Here is a 14445-nt window from a genome sequence, read left to right as displayed (position 1 = left end):
GGAGTCTCCTAAGTCTGTCATATCATTGGGAGCAGGGCCCAGACCCTCCCCCCCCCCATGTGACTAAGCTGAGTTAGTATCCCTCTATATGGAATGGGCTCCCAAAGTCCATTCATATACTAGGGATAAATACTGATCCACTACCAGAGGCCCCATAGACTGCTCAGTTCTCCCTACTAACACCACATACAGGGTATTTAGATTTGTTCTATGCTGGTTTCCCAGATATCATACTGGAGTCCATAAGCTCCATCTAGTTCATGTCAGCAGTTTCTGTGGGTTTCTCCAGCCTGGTCTTGACCCCTTTGCTCATCACTCCTCACTGTCTGAAACTGTATTCCAGGAGTTTGGCTCAGTATTTAGCTGTGGGTATCTGCTTCTACTTCCATCAGCTAATAGATGAAGGATCTAGGATGGCATATAATAGAGTCATCAGTCTTATTATCAGGGAAGGGCATTTAAGGTAGCCTCTCTACTATTGCTTAGATTGTTAGTTTGGGTCATCCTTGTAGATCTCTGGACATTTCCCTAGTGCCAGATTTCTCTTAATTCTTATAATAGAGAGTGGGATTTTATTATGTTTAGGTATGTTCCTGTTATCCATGATCTCACCAAGACCTATATCATAAAAGGCTATAGGATTTTTGTCAAAGGATTTTTCAACATCTAGTGAGATGATAATATCATTGTTCTTTTTCAGTTTGTTTATATTTTTGATCACATTGATAAATTTTTGTATGTTGAGCCATTAGAGTGAACAGGCATTTGTGTGTAAAGCAAGCTTGTTTCAAATTTAAATAGAAAATATTATCGTAAAAACAAAACCACTAGGCTCCCTCCATTATGATTATATCTCTTTTCTCGTTCTCCTCTATTCTTTTCCTAACTCAATCTTTCTGCCCCATCATGTATTTTTTTCCTTACTGTTGTTTTTGTTCTTTGTGCATGGTCCCCTATATAATTTTAGAATGTTTGTTTTAATTTATGTGACAAATGACATTGATCTTCTGGACATTATATATTTAGATATAATGGTATTATGTATGTATAGTTTTTGGGTAATAGGAATAGACTAACAGTATTGATTGCTCTAACTCATATTCTCTAGTTCTTTGATTAATATATTATAATTTTTAATGTAAACATATATTACCTATTTGTTTAAGTTTGTCCCTATATAATTTATTATTTTTATTAATATTTCAAATGGGATTAATTGCTTTCTTGAGTTCTAGATCCAACAATTTCTTAGTGTCATATAATGATAGTGCTTGTTATTTTATGTCTTTTCTGAATTCTGAACTCATTCATTTCTGAATTCATTTGTTCATCCCAACAGGATTTTTAAGGCATCCAAATATAAAATAATTTTATCTGCAGTGGCAATTTAACTCATTTTCTAGTTTGGGTAACATCCATTTATTATGTTTGTTGTAGATGGGACTTCTAAGGCTATGTTGAATAAAGTGGGAAAGAGACCACCCCTTTCTTTTCAAGAATGCTTACAATTTTCTCCATGCATTAGCTGGTAGCTAATGAATTTCATGTCACCATCCTTACTGACTATCACTGGCAGGAAATTATTATTGTATTCAAGAGAAAATACAATGGTAGGAATAATTGGAATGTCTCTCAGGGGAGAAAGTTTGAAAGAGAATTAGAATTATTTTAAGGAACTAATACTTGGGGAAAGTAGCACATTTTAAAATAATTTCTTTTTAAAATTACACTTGATTTATTTTTTATTACTCCATAACAAATGGCTTCATAACTCAACACATCTATATTAACTAATAGTTTCCACAAGTCTAGAAAAAGTGATCACAGGCTTTTTCACATGTTCTTACAGGGCTACCTCCAGTTAATGATGGGAACTTTGGCCCCTGTGTAGTTTCACTGGCCTAGAAGTCAATTGCATACTAAATTAAATTATTGTAAAACATATTTATTTGAAATTAAATGATGGATGCCATCATGTTTATTTTGTATTTTTGTATGGTACCTTCTGATTGTCAAACTCTCAGTTCCCTGATATAATTGTTTTCTCCATAGATCATAAAATTTCTCCATAATCAGAAAATTGTGATTAGTTTTTCAAGCCCAACAGGATAATTTTTCTCATATACTCTTCCAAGCAAAAGTCCTGGTCATCCCATACTTCCATAGCTTCTGCTTCTTTAGAACACCATCTCATTCATGGCATGCTAGAATCTTTTTCCATTTTTCTGTTATAAACAAATGTGGATTCTGCCCATGTTTGAAGATACAGGGTACCTAGTACTTTTAAATTAAAATAATTGATAATAAGGATTTTATAGCTTACAACCTTAGGTCAAAAACAGTCAGTTAGATCAAATATCTAGGTGTACCAAGAACGGAGTTATAGAGTATTCAGTTCATAAATAATATGGTTATTGACCATCTCTGTAGGTGTAAGATGAATGTACCTTTGATTGTCAATGCTAGCAAGCTTTTTCATCTCAAATGTTTATGCAGGTGTTAAGTATTAAAAAATGAAATGTGATAGGCATTGTCTGCACTGAAATCATTGTCTACTAAAATACCGGACCATGAAGGGCCATCATTTTAATAAAGTTCAATGTATCTTATGATAGGGACAGTTTCTTCTAGGCTCAAGTGAGAAAGTATTAAGAATCTTTACTTCATATACTAGTTATTAAGAAAAGTCTCACTGAAAAAGTTTGTTTTGTGCTGCATTTGTAAGACCAAAAGTGAAAACCAAACAATTTTTTTTGATGAATAAAAACATTAATTCTATGGACTCAGTGTGAAAGTGATGAATCATTCATATATGTCAGGAGTGGAACACACTGAAAGTCTGGGAACATTCTATACCATGGGATTCCCCAGAAATATATACTGAACTGATAGATGATTTTTGAGGTGTTGTATTTACAGGGAATGAAAGCGTGCAGTAGCAGAAGACCGAGAAAGTAATAGGACAAGGATGTCTAAATGAAGTAGCTGCTGTGAAATATATGACCTCCACTTTTCCTGACTTTCTTAGAAAAGAATCAAAATGCTCTCTGAGAATATTGACAATAAAAGAAAAAAAATCAGAAATTTCTTCCTTATTTCTCTACCCTCAATGACGGGAAGTTGCTTAAAAGCTGCCTGGTTTTATTGAATGATTTATTATTATTGTTGTTGTTGTTATTTTTGCACTGCAGCATGAGGTGTTGTACCTCAGTGCACAGTGCACAAAACATGATCCCAAGTACAGTGCAGTGGAAAGATAAGTGATTCATGTAGTTAGAGGAGATTGAGAGAATGTGAAATGGGGTTCCACTGATGTGTACTAGTGACACTCAAATAACAAAGGATGTTCAGGGCTCTATAAACAATTTACAATCAGAGAACTACTGGGAAAGAAATAGAAATAATGGGAGGAAATAGCTCAAGTAACCATTCAGTAGAAAAGGAGAAACAGAAAATCTTACCCAAAATATGGATATAAATATGTATATACCTCATGTATATATGAAAATATGCACAAATTATTATTTTGTTCTTGTGTGATTAGATCCTTAATTGAGAATTATTGAGTTAAAAGCAACTGATCATTTAAAGACACTAATATTTTCTAGTATACCTTCCCTCCAAATAATTGGAAAAATTTGTAGTTAAGTCAGTGACAGAGATGAGAGTTGACATTGTAGATCATAGTGCACATAACAATGTATCTGTACCTCTGTCTCCCTTGCCAGGGATAAGTCACATCTCTCAGTTTGCAATCATAGAATCTCCTCCCTGTCATTTGGATTACTATGTAAATAATTTGTAACAGCAAAAATATCAACACCATTCAATGTTGTTGTGTTTTTGATCATTACTTCATTGCAGTGTTAAAAGCAATACTGTTTTTTAGCATTTATATTTTTGCAAAGTTTATTGTTAAAATAAATTATGATCATGCTCAGAATACTTGTGTGTATTCTGTGTACATAGGTGCTGTCGTTTAAACTCTGTGTCTTGAATTATTTACATAAACTTTTCTATAAATATCTCATGCATATATCACTTAATTTTAATACCCTTGTGACAGGAACAATTTTCATCCCCATATTACAGATGGGAATTAGAGGCACAAAGGGATTTAACATGTTATTTTCTGTGTTTGAAACTATTACTTATTAGTTGCATATAAAAATACCTAAATTCCATAGGAAAGATTAGAACAATGTTTGATAGATAATGCCAGGGATGAGAAATGAGGATTCTGATAATGCTTGTGAAATTTTAATACTGAAAGAAGAAAATGTTCTAAAAAAACTCTATAAAGCATTGTGTACTTAGAAATTGCTAAGGAGTATATAGATCTTATTGAATGCTCTGCAGGGAAAAAAAGACAAGAAAGAATCATATAGACTATATACATGATGAATAAAAATTAAGAATACAATACCACATTGTTCACACAGTTCACAAAAAAAAAATTGACATGATACAATTAAGCAACAACAACAACAGAATATTTCTCTTTTAGTAATGTCTCCAAAGGCTAGAAAAGGCAGATATTTGTATTTCCTAGTTGGCATTTGAGTCTAAAGAGTTATTGATATTTTCTTAGAACTTCAGAATTGGAGTATGTGGGTAAGGAACTTCAAATATTAAGTTCTTTAGCCTAACCCAACTCCCTCTTAGTCCATGATTGTATCCCTTAGTACTTCATTGACTGCTGTGTAGGCAGCAAATGTTCATTGTTTATTGAATGCAGATTTATGATTGAGGGTGAGAGGTGAACCAAGAGATGCTGTGCTTCTTAGGATTGCTGTTTAAGTTTGTGTGCACACAGTCTCAGTGAGAAAGTGCTGTTTACCCAAGACCAAGACATTATATTTCTTAGGAACAGCATCCTTGAGACTCAGTAAATGGGAAAAAACAGGTAGAGTGTCAGGCAGAGGGAAAAGACAGAAATTCATTTAGAAAGCTTCATGTATAAAGAGGCCTGACTGTTTGCTTAAACACCTCATTTTCTGGCCACTCACTTTATTTTCTGTTTCAGCTCTAAGACTGCCAACTGTGTATTTATAGTGATTGAAAACAGCAGTTTATTTGAATTGCAAACTAGCTCTTTAAAAAGAATACTTCTAATTGTATTATACCACTTAACTCCAAAGTTGCTATAATGCTTTGTTGGGGCACCACAGTAAGTGCAGGGGACTGGGTAATTTGAAAAACAAAATTTTATTTATTTATTTATTTATTTATTTATTTATTTATTTATTTGCTTGCTGGCATCCCTGATGTCTAGAAATTTCAGGTCATTGTGCTGGAAGGGTTACTTTCTTCTGCCAGTAAAAAACACAGTTCCTATCTTAAAAAGAACAAGAAGGCTCATAAATGAGTGACCATGGCCCAAGAACAAAGGTTTAGGGTACCCAGAATTCCATGTTTCAATATGAAAGGGGTTTCATGAAGTCTTTTTTACAAAACAAAGAAACTCATAAATTAAGGCAAGTTTAAAATACATTGGTTGGCTGTATCAGAAAGTAAGTTACAGTTACAGCAAGACTGGGGTAACTTAATAGATTTAAAACATTTTTAATAGATTAGTCACAGGGTTTTAGTTCAGACAGAGAGGTTGGCAAGGACTGGCTACTCAGGGGGTTGAAATTAGCCCAGTATATTGTATGTAGTTAGTCATGAATCTGAAACATTTCAACTTCTCCCTGTGACTTAAGTTCTAGGCAGTCAATCAGGCTTTGCCCAAGCAGGAATTACCACTGATAACTTCAGTGGCCATTCTCCCTGTCTTATCCATGGTCTTCCATGGTTCTGCCTTCACATTGTCATTCTTTCGTATTTTAATCATCTTTCTTACAAGAACATCAGTCATACAAGAATAATATTACCCCCCTTAGTTTTAACTACCTTTATAAACTTTTGGCAAATACAGACAGACCTTAAGGAATTAGGGGTGAGAATTCATCACATGAATTTGGGAATGATATTGCTAAATCTATTACTTTTCTGACTTCTCTATTTATGTAAAATCAAAGCAACCACAGACAGTTCTGAATAGAATGACCCTTAATTCAGGATGCTGATGACATATGAAATGCCCATTCCCTTAAATTAACAAGAGCAGGGATGTCAAAAATGGGTAGGTAAGGAAAGTCAAGGTATAAAGCATTCTTATACAGGCATCTAAGTGTAAGAACTTCAGATATTTCTGAACTTATCCTATAATTCTAATTACGATGATTCATTTGTTTCTGTATTAATTACCCATAAAACACTAAATAAAATTACAAAGGTACCTCAAGTGTATTATTGTCACAGCATAAGTAATGTATTACAACAAATATCTAGTTTCAGCAAATATTTGGACATTGTAGAAAAATACTAATAATTAATTAATTTATAATATTTTACAAAATATAAGAAATGATGTAAATTACAGTCATAGGAAGTAAAAACATGATTGAAGAAAAGAAAAAATATAGACATAATCTAAATACACTTTACAAGTTTCTTCTAGTGTGTATCTTACTAATATCTCAGAGACTATGTTTCCCTCTGTATTCAAACAATATATACACAGGGGAGACCAACAAACCTCACATCCATACTAACCATACTTCCCATGTTTCCATTTGTATTTGACTATAAAAAAATATAAAAATCCTGTTTGGTAAGTTTAATCATTTTGATGAAAAATAATGTACAAAATAAACAACTGTTAGATAATATTCCTAAAAGACTTATATGGGGGAAAATGTCATACATTCAGAGCAATGGAACACAGTAGATGATAAGAACAATATAGCACATTTCCCATATTGGGATACTCCCTTAACTTAGAGGCAGTTGGGAGGGCCTAGTCCCTCCTCCAAATAAATTGACAGATTTTTTTTCACACTTCCCAGAAGATATCACCCTACCTGCGAAATGGGGGGGGGGTATTGGATGGGAGGGAGTTTAGGGGGGCATGGGAGGGTGGTAGACAGAGAGGGAGGGAGGGAGATGGAACTTGGATCAATATGTAAAATAAGAAAAATAAATAAATTTTAAAAAAGAACAATATGGTGTATCTAATGGAATTCTTCTTTCTGATTAAACATTAGGAAGGATTTTTATGTACTCTTTTTGAGTTACAAAATTAGTAGGTTTTTAATTCTGGACCAATAACCTGAAAAACAAAGAAAAGGGCAATTGTGGCCTCCATGAAGAACTGGTTTGCCATAGGGTAGATAAAAGTAAGCATGTTCAGAAATTTAGTTTTAATCTTATAAAATATAATTTTCATCTTTTCTTAAAATGAGATAAAGTAGCTTCCCAGAGGCTAGAGATGATTTACTGTTAATTGTAATATGCAAAACAGGTTTGAGCAAGTCATTGGAGTGGAACAGCATAGGTAATTATATGATAGGAACAGCCGAAATGAAGTGAAGGAAACTCTTGACAAGATAAAATTAAAATCTGAACAATTATATCAACTGGCCATGAAGATAAGAGAGATATTTAGGCCTGGCTGATTGAGCAGGCATGGATGCCTTTCACAGAAGGAGCAAGTGTTAAATATTTGGTAAGGAATACTGTGAACTCATTTTAAATGGCCAATGTTGCTAGTACTACCTTGTTAGAAAAAAAAAAATAACAGACAAAATATTCCATTATGGCAGCTCTACCTTACTAATGAAGCAGGTTAACAAGTTAATACAAGCAAAACATGAAACTTTGGAAATGTACAGTTAAATATAGATTGCAATTTTATTTTTTTATATCCTGTTCAGTAATAAATATAGGAGTCAAGTATTAAAAAATGAAACAAGACAAGATTACATTTTTTTGTTTCTGAATATTTGGGAAATTCTGAACATCCGTACTGAGAAATTTCCTTTTATAAATGCTACATGGAGATTATATAACCAGAAATTTTTGCTTAAAAGTCTCTTACAGGATATAAAACACACAGCATTAGCTTTTCTTCCACTGATGATCACTGGACATAGGCATTTTGAACAATGAAGCTATGCAAACTATATGGAAATTTTGGTCAAATTGTAGCTGTAATTATTTGAATTACATTCAAGGGATCATACCGTTTTTCCAAAGATACAGTTAAGTTCATTTCACATATTGAAGATGAGTTACAATTCAGCTTATTTTAAAAGGTCTTCTCTTTCTCTTCCTGATCAAATACATATTTGTTTAAAAGCAAATTCCCTTTCATTACAGTTATTAGAAAAGAAGCAATAGGGATGCAGAGAGATTTTAAGAATTGAACTTTCTTTTGCAATATCTCAATGCTTTTATTAAAATATTGAAGCAATTGGAACTTTAATTCTTTCTGCTATAAATATACTGCTAAATTTAGGCTTTTTAAACTTCATAAAACATCATAAAGGGATTTTGAAAATCAAATTGCAATAAGAAAAAATTAATGAATGAAGACTAGGAATCTAGGAATTGGCTCAGTGGTAGAGAGCTGGCCTGGCAAGCAAGAGAACTCTGGATTATCTATAGGTTGTAAGAAAAAAATAAATTGTGAATGAAATATATTTATAGATTATTTCTAGATAGACATTCCTAAATATTTCTTTTTGCCTTAATGTATATCTGAGTTTTCAAGACACGAAACATAATATACTTTCCTCTTCAAATGCCTTCTGCATGATTTTTTTTAAAAAAAATTGGATAGATTGCTTTACTTCCTGTACTTAAGTATGAAAATCAATTATTATTTTCTCATGAATCTTTTTAACTTGTGTATTTTTCCAGTTGCCAAATTAATGTGGTTTAATTTAATGAACTACTTATTTCACTTTGTAGTCTGAAGATGTCATTCAAGTAAATATTCCAATTATCTCTGATAATTCATATTATGGAAATTTATAAAAATGCCAGTGGCTGAGAATATTAAATTCCGAAATTGCAACTAATCCCTAGGACAGCCTTTATAAAGTCTACAAATAAAAAAGTTTATTTCTGATACACAGAGCTGTAGGTAACAAATGGGATTTTTCTTTAGTTTTCAATATCATGAAAAATATTTTTAATGTTCCTTACTCAAAAAGTCAGTATGTGTGGGATCCTGATCTTATTATTGTGAATATGAATGTCATGATGAATAACTAATTCCTATTTTGATGAAGTGTTGCCCCACTTAAGCAAAGCAATTAGGGGAAACTAATTACTTCTCAATTTTATTTCAATTACAGAGCAGAAATCTCTCTAATTGTTCAATGGTGATCCTTTATTGTTTCTTTTAAATACTTTTGCATGTGTGAATGTATTTAGTAGACATGAATACGTTGATTATGCTAAGTCATTACTTCAATTTTTTAAATTTTAATATAATTGATCTTGTAGAAGTATGTATTATACAAAGATTTCACAAAATTATGATTCAACACATAGTTCATATAATCAGTGCTATATCATTTGTGAAAATCAAATTATTGTATATTTTTTAATTCATCTTACATAATTATAATATTACCCATATCTGTAGTTCAGTTTTGCACAACACGATTATTAAATTCAAGGCACATTGTTTCTCTTTGGGGTAAAAGATAAATTACTCTAAATTGAGCTAAAACTTAGTTTCCTAGCCACTCACTTTTGGAAATTTTTCATATAAAAGTCTTATTAGTGAAATTTCCTAAATTCATTACCTCATAATCGTTGCATTCAAGGAAATCTCTATGGAACATCTTAGCAAGATAGTACATGAACCTGACACGGGGTTTCATCTCTAGAATTTAAAATCACAAGACTAATGAACAGATAATATCACATACATGGTTTTGGTTTCTTGTTTGGTTAGATATCTAGTGTAGTCAAACATTTTAATGTCTAGGCATTATCCTCTCAATTATTGTATCAATGTCTATTTATTTTAATGTCTTTTTACTCATTCTTTGTTCTTTATTTTTCCCCAACCCATCCTCCTGCCTCACACTCCTCTCTGTTTTTTTACCATTCAGTGATGATTGTCATTGGTAATAATTTATTGAGTTACTTCCCAACCTCCTACTCCATTTTCTCTGTAGATTGTGTGTGTGTGTGTGTTTCCTGCAATTTTTTCATCATATCAACCAAGATATAGTAACTTTTTTCTCGATTTTCTCTCTTAAATTGTCCCATTAAAAATATCTTAAGTACCTTTATTAATATTGTAAAAATACATTAAGATGAGATTATGTACTCTAATTTTATTTCATTTGTTTATATCCTTATATTTCTTAGAATGGAAACAAATGTGTTTAATACACTACAGGGATACTACGGTACCTGACAGAGTACCAACAGTAGTATTCTTTTAATCACTGTAATTGCTTTTGTGTCCCCCCAATTAAGAGCTTCATGTGAACTAAACACTTCTCTATATTCATGATACTATTTAAGATATGCCTAATATAAATCAGATGATTATAGTAATTAAGGATATTCGCTCCATTTTTCATTAAAGTATTTATAGTTATTTAGAAAATATATTTTATGAATTGCTTAAAATAAGAAATATAAAATCTCTGCATTAGATCTTATATACATTCCCACATGAAGGAAATGCAATACAAGTCTTTTTACTGCTTAACTCATTTGCCATATTCTTCCTATGTTCATTGCAAAATTCCAGTTAAAATGATCAGCAAAAACTTAAAACTTCAGTATGAACCATACTAGAGAAAAAAAATAGGGGAAAACTCGGGGAAATAGAAATGTACAGATGTCTTCAACTGTGGTAATGGGCTGAGGAGAGTAGCAGTGTGCTAATGCAGGAATATGCTAATCCTTTGAATGTGGCTGGCTAGGTTTTTTCATCATGGCTGATCAGCACAATAGCTGCAGGACAACCACCCTGATGAGACTGCTATTTGACTGTATGCTCTGAATTGCAAATTGCATCCTACATAAAATTCTTTCTCCTATTTTAGGTTCAGTTCAATTTGGATTGATAATGTCACTACTCCTTCCTCTTCACAGTCCTGTTAACCCTCTACAGCTGGTGTGGGAAGGGACACCTTCTTAATACTCATCTCTTAAGAGACAGAATGCACTTTCCAAAAAGTAAACCTGTAATAGAAACAGTGAATAATTTACAGTGCATGGAAACAAATAATTATGAACAACCAAGTAATCTTGACATAGTGTGTAGCATGTTCTGTGAAATGATCAATCTTAGTTTTGAATCTTCTGTTGGGATGAGGGAGAACTAAAAATAATAAGTTGTCAGTGAGGCAAACTTTTTATAATGTGTTATATAGAGAGACTCTTTTTTTCTTTTCTTTATTTAAATATTTATTTATTTATTATACAGTGTCTGCCTGCATGTCAGAAAATGGCACCAGGTCTCATTACAGATGGTTGTGAACCACCGTGTGGTTACTGGGAATTGAACACAGAACCTCTGGAAGAGCAGATTGACCTCTGAGCATCTCTCCTCTAAGACTCATCTTTTCATTGGTAAATGGCAGAACTTTTAACTTTGTTAATGTGATTGAATCCTTATTAAACTCTGGGTTTGAAGGTCTGGTTCTTCTGGAGTGTCTCTTCTCCCATTAGGACTTGCCTTCCTCTGATGGGCCCACAATAAGTTCTGCTGAACTAAAACAAAATAACACACAAACTGAATGTTCTTTCTATCTGTGTCATGCAATACTTTTCCCATTATAGTGAACATAATTTCTTTCATATAAATAGACAGGCACCCTAATATTATTAGGTAATTTCCACATTAAGAGCAAAAATTAGTATTTGTTACTAATAATATTAAATAATAACCCCATAGTAACAAACTTCCTTGTTGAAAAATATAGTTTATTGTGTATGCTAAATGATGATTGATCACAGTTTTTGTCATAGCAATTGGAGAATTATGTAAATAGATTTTGATCCCTGTGTTAATTACATAACTTACTTCACCATAGTTCTCTTTAAGGACACTAATTTTGAAACATATTGATACTAATTGCTATTTTCCTGATGCTACTTAGGCAATCATGCTGTTTTTATGTCCTATCATTTTCATAAGTTAAGAAATACTTTCAGCAGATGTTTTAGGATACTAACCTCCTACTATAGTTTTTGTCTAAATCAACTGAGCCACACCCTACTTCTACTTTACCTGCTAGACCAATATCTGACTAAACTTTGCTTTTCTCTGTTCCAGCATGGCTCTGATGGTGTTTCCACAGCTGCTTGTCCCTATTATCCAGCAGGCAGACTGGTGATCAAGAAAGATGCCATGTGAGCATACCTAAAGCATGATGACACTGTGACTAATTTACAGTGGTGCTTAGGCTGAAGAGAAGCACAGGCCCCCTCCTACCTCCAAAATTTTCCCTGAAAGTATCTAGCACAGTTCCCCAGGGAAAATAGGTTCATAGCTAGAGTCACAATAACTATCAGCTAAATATATAGAGGACTGATTGGGTACAGTGTTGGAAGCTAGATTTACTGCAAGGTTAACACATTTCAGAGTCCTTATGTGGAGACTCAGTTTACCATTTTCATTCATCCTGCCCCCTAAGGTCTCCATTTGACTTCCTATCAGGCAAATATGATGTTCTACTCCCTTCTCTCAACTGTAACTCAGTAGAGACTTTGTTGCTTTATTAACTAAATTGTACCAAACTGCAGCATTATAGGTTTTCAGAACTAGGAAGAGCAATTAGTGAAAGTACCCAGTACCCAATGACTTGATATTATCTACCTGTGTGGCATATAAGAGATTTTCTTCCAAAGTTCAAGGGATGGAAGACCAGAACTGACTTTAGACATTAAAAAGTTGTCTTCAAACAATTAATGTTACAAGACAGGGTATAAAGCCAGGATTGATTTAATTCTTTTGTGGGGTGTGGGGAAAGGAGGCAAACCAAAATTCAGAATTTACATATTTCAGCAGTTTTATAATGAATGACATTATTTATATAAATGGTATTACTAAATATAATAGCTACTCATTAAAATTTTTGCTAAACCTCACCTTTAATTGTTCTGTACAATGATAGAGTCTAAAAGTAGTGACAATATAGTTAAGAAAAACTGTGATTAGCAAAAGGAATTTATATACAAAGACAATAATTGGGTTGTAATCTATTATAAATGAGTAAGAAATAACATCTAATAAAATTGCACACATCTGTTTATTCTATAAATATATGTTGAACATGTTGACAAAAGTACTGTACTAGATAAGCCATAAAAACTAAATTAGAGGACAGGCTTTAAAGCAATACAGAGAAGTCCTGTCTCAAAAAACCAACCAAACAAACAAATAAAACCACCTAAATCATACTAGAATACTTTAATATTAATTCACATAAAACTTTATATGCACTTTTATAAATACTTCATTATGCTTTTATGATCTTTGTGGAATGTGAATATTTATATGTATCTCCTGACTAATATCTATAAAATTTTTAAGTGATAGTCATTATTTTGGAGAATCCTGTGCTCCCAAGATTGCTTTTTGTTTATAATAAATACTTGAAACTAAATTTCCACTCTGTTATGTAGTTAATACATTAGGGTACCTATATTATTTGGCATAACAGGATTTTACAGTCTTTGGTTTTTATTGTGAAACTGGACTACCAAAAGCTTATACTACTTTGTTATTTGATGTAAAAAAATATATTTTATAATATGTGTCTTATGTTATATTACTCTATTATAACAAACACAAATTATCATTTATAAAGTTATGATTTAGTTACTGGAGATGAGTAGTTCATTAACAATGCTATTTTTATTTCGGGTTTATAATTGAACTTAAACTTTTATCATACATGTGCTACATGTTTAGATTTCTTCTTTCATGTATTACTACTTTATGTCTTTAAAGTTTCCTAGTGGTTAGATTTACTCATTTTAATTTGTAAAAGTATTATGACTACATTTTGCATTTGCATCTCTTTTATATTAGTACAACAAATATCACCAGGACATTTGTATTTAAAATAGTTTACTCTTCTACCAGATTCCTGCACTAATGCTTTAATCGTCAATGATATTTTCCTTTCTCATTTGGATTTTTACTCTAACAACTAGTTTGACAGTAGCTTGAAGATAGGATTCTGTCACTGAATTTCTTTGCCACTCATTGGGTAAGAAAAAAATTATCATTGACAGATTTGGTGCTAATCTTGCCTTCATATTAATAAGGAGATACCCTGTAGGAAGAGTTCTGCTGTTACAACAAACCTGTTTTTCATGTAGTAGGAAAGACCAAAACTCACTTGTAGAAGGTAAGCTATTGTGGTACTTATTAGAACAAGACTGTGAGTCTCTGCTCATCTGTCAAAGTAAGATTGATAGAGTAAATGTGTTAGCAAATACAGTATCAAAAAGACCTGACTTCCTTACTGAAATTACTATAAGATGCAGCAAATATTTCTTTATTGTCATGTAGGGCACTGAAGCGTCATCTAGGCAGAAATCTTGTCTAATTTTAAGTTGTAACTCAGG

This window comes from Phodopus roborovskii, unplaced genomic scaffold (genome assembly GCF_943737965.1).
Source record: "Phodopus roborovskii unplaced genomic scaffold, PHOROB, whole genome shotgun sequence".
Classification (NCBI taxonomy): Eukaryota; Metazoa; Chordata; class Mammalia; order Rodentia; family Cricetidae; genus Phodopus; species Phodopus roborovskii.
This window is presented reverse-complemented; position numbering follows the sequence as displayed.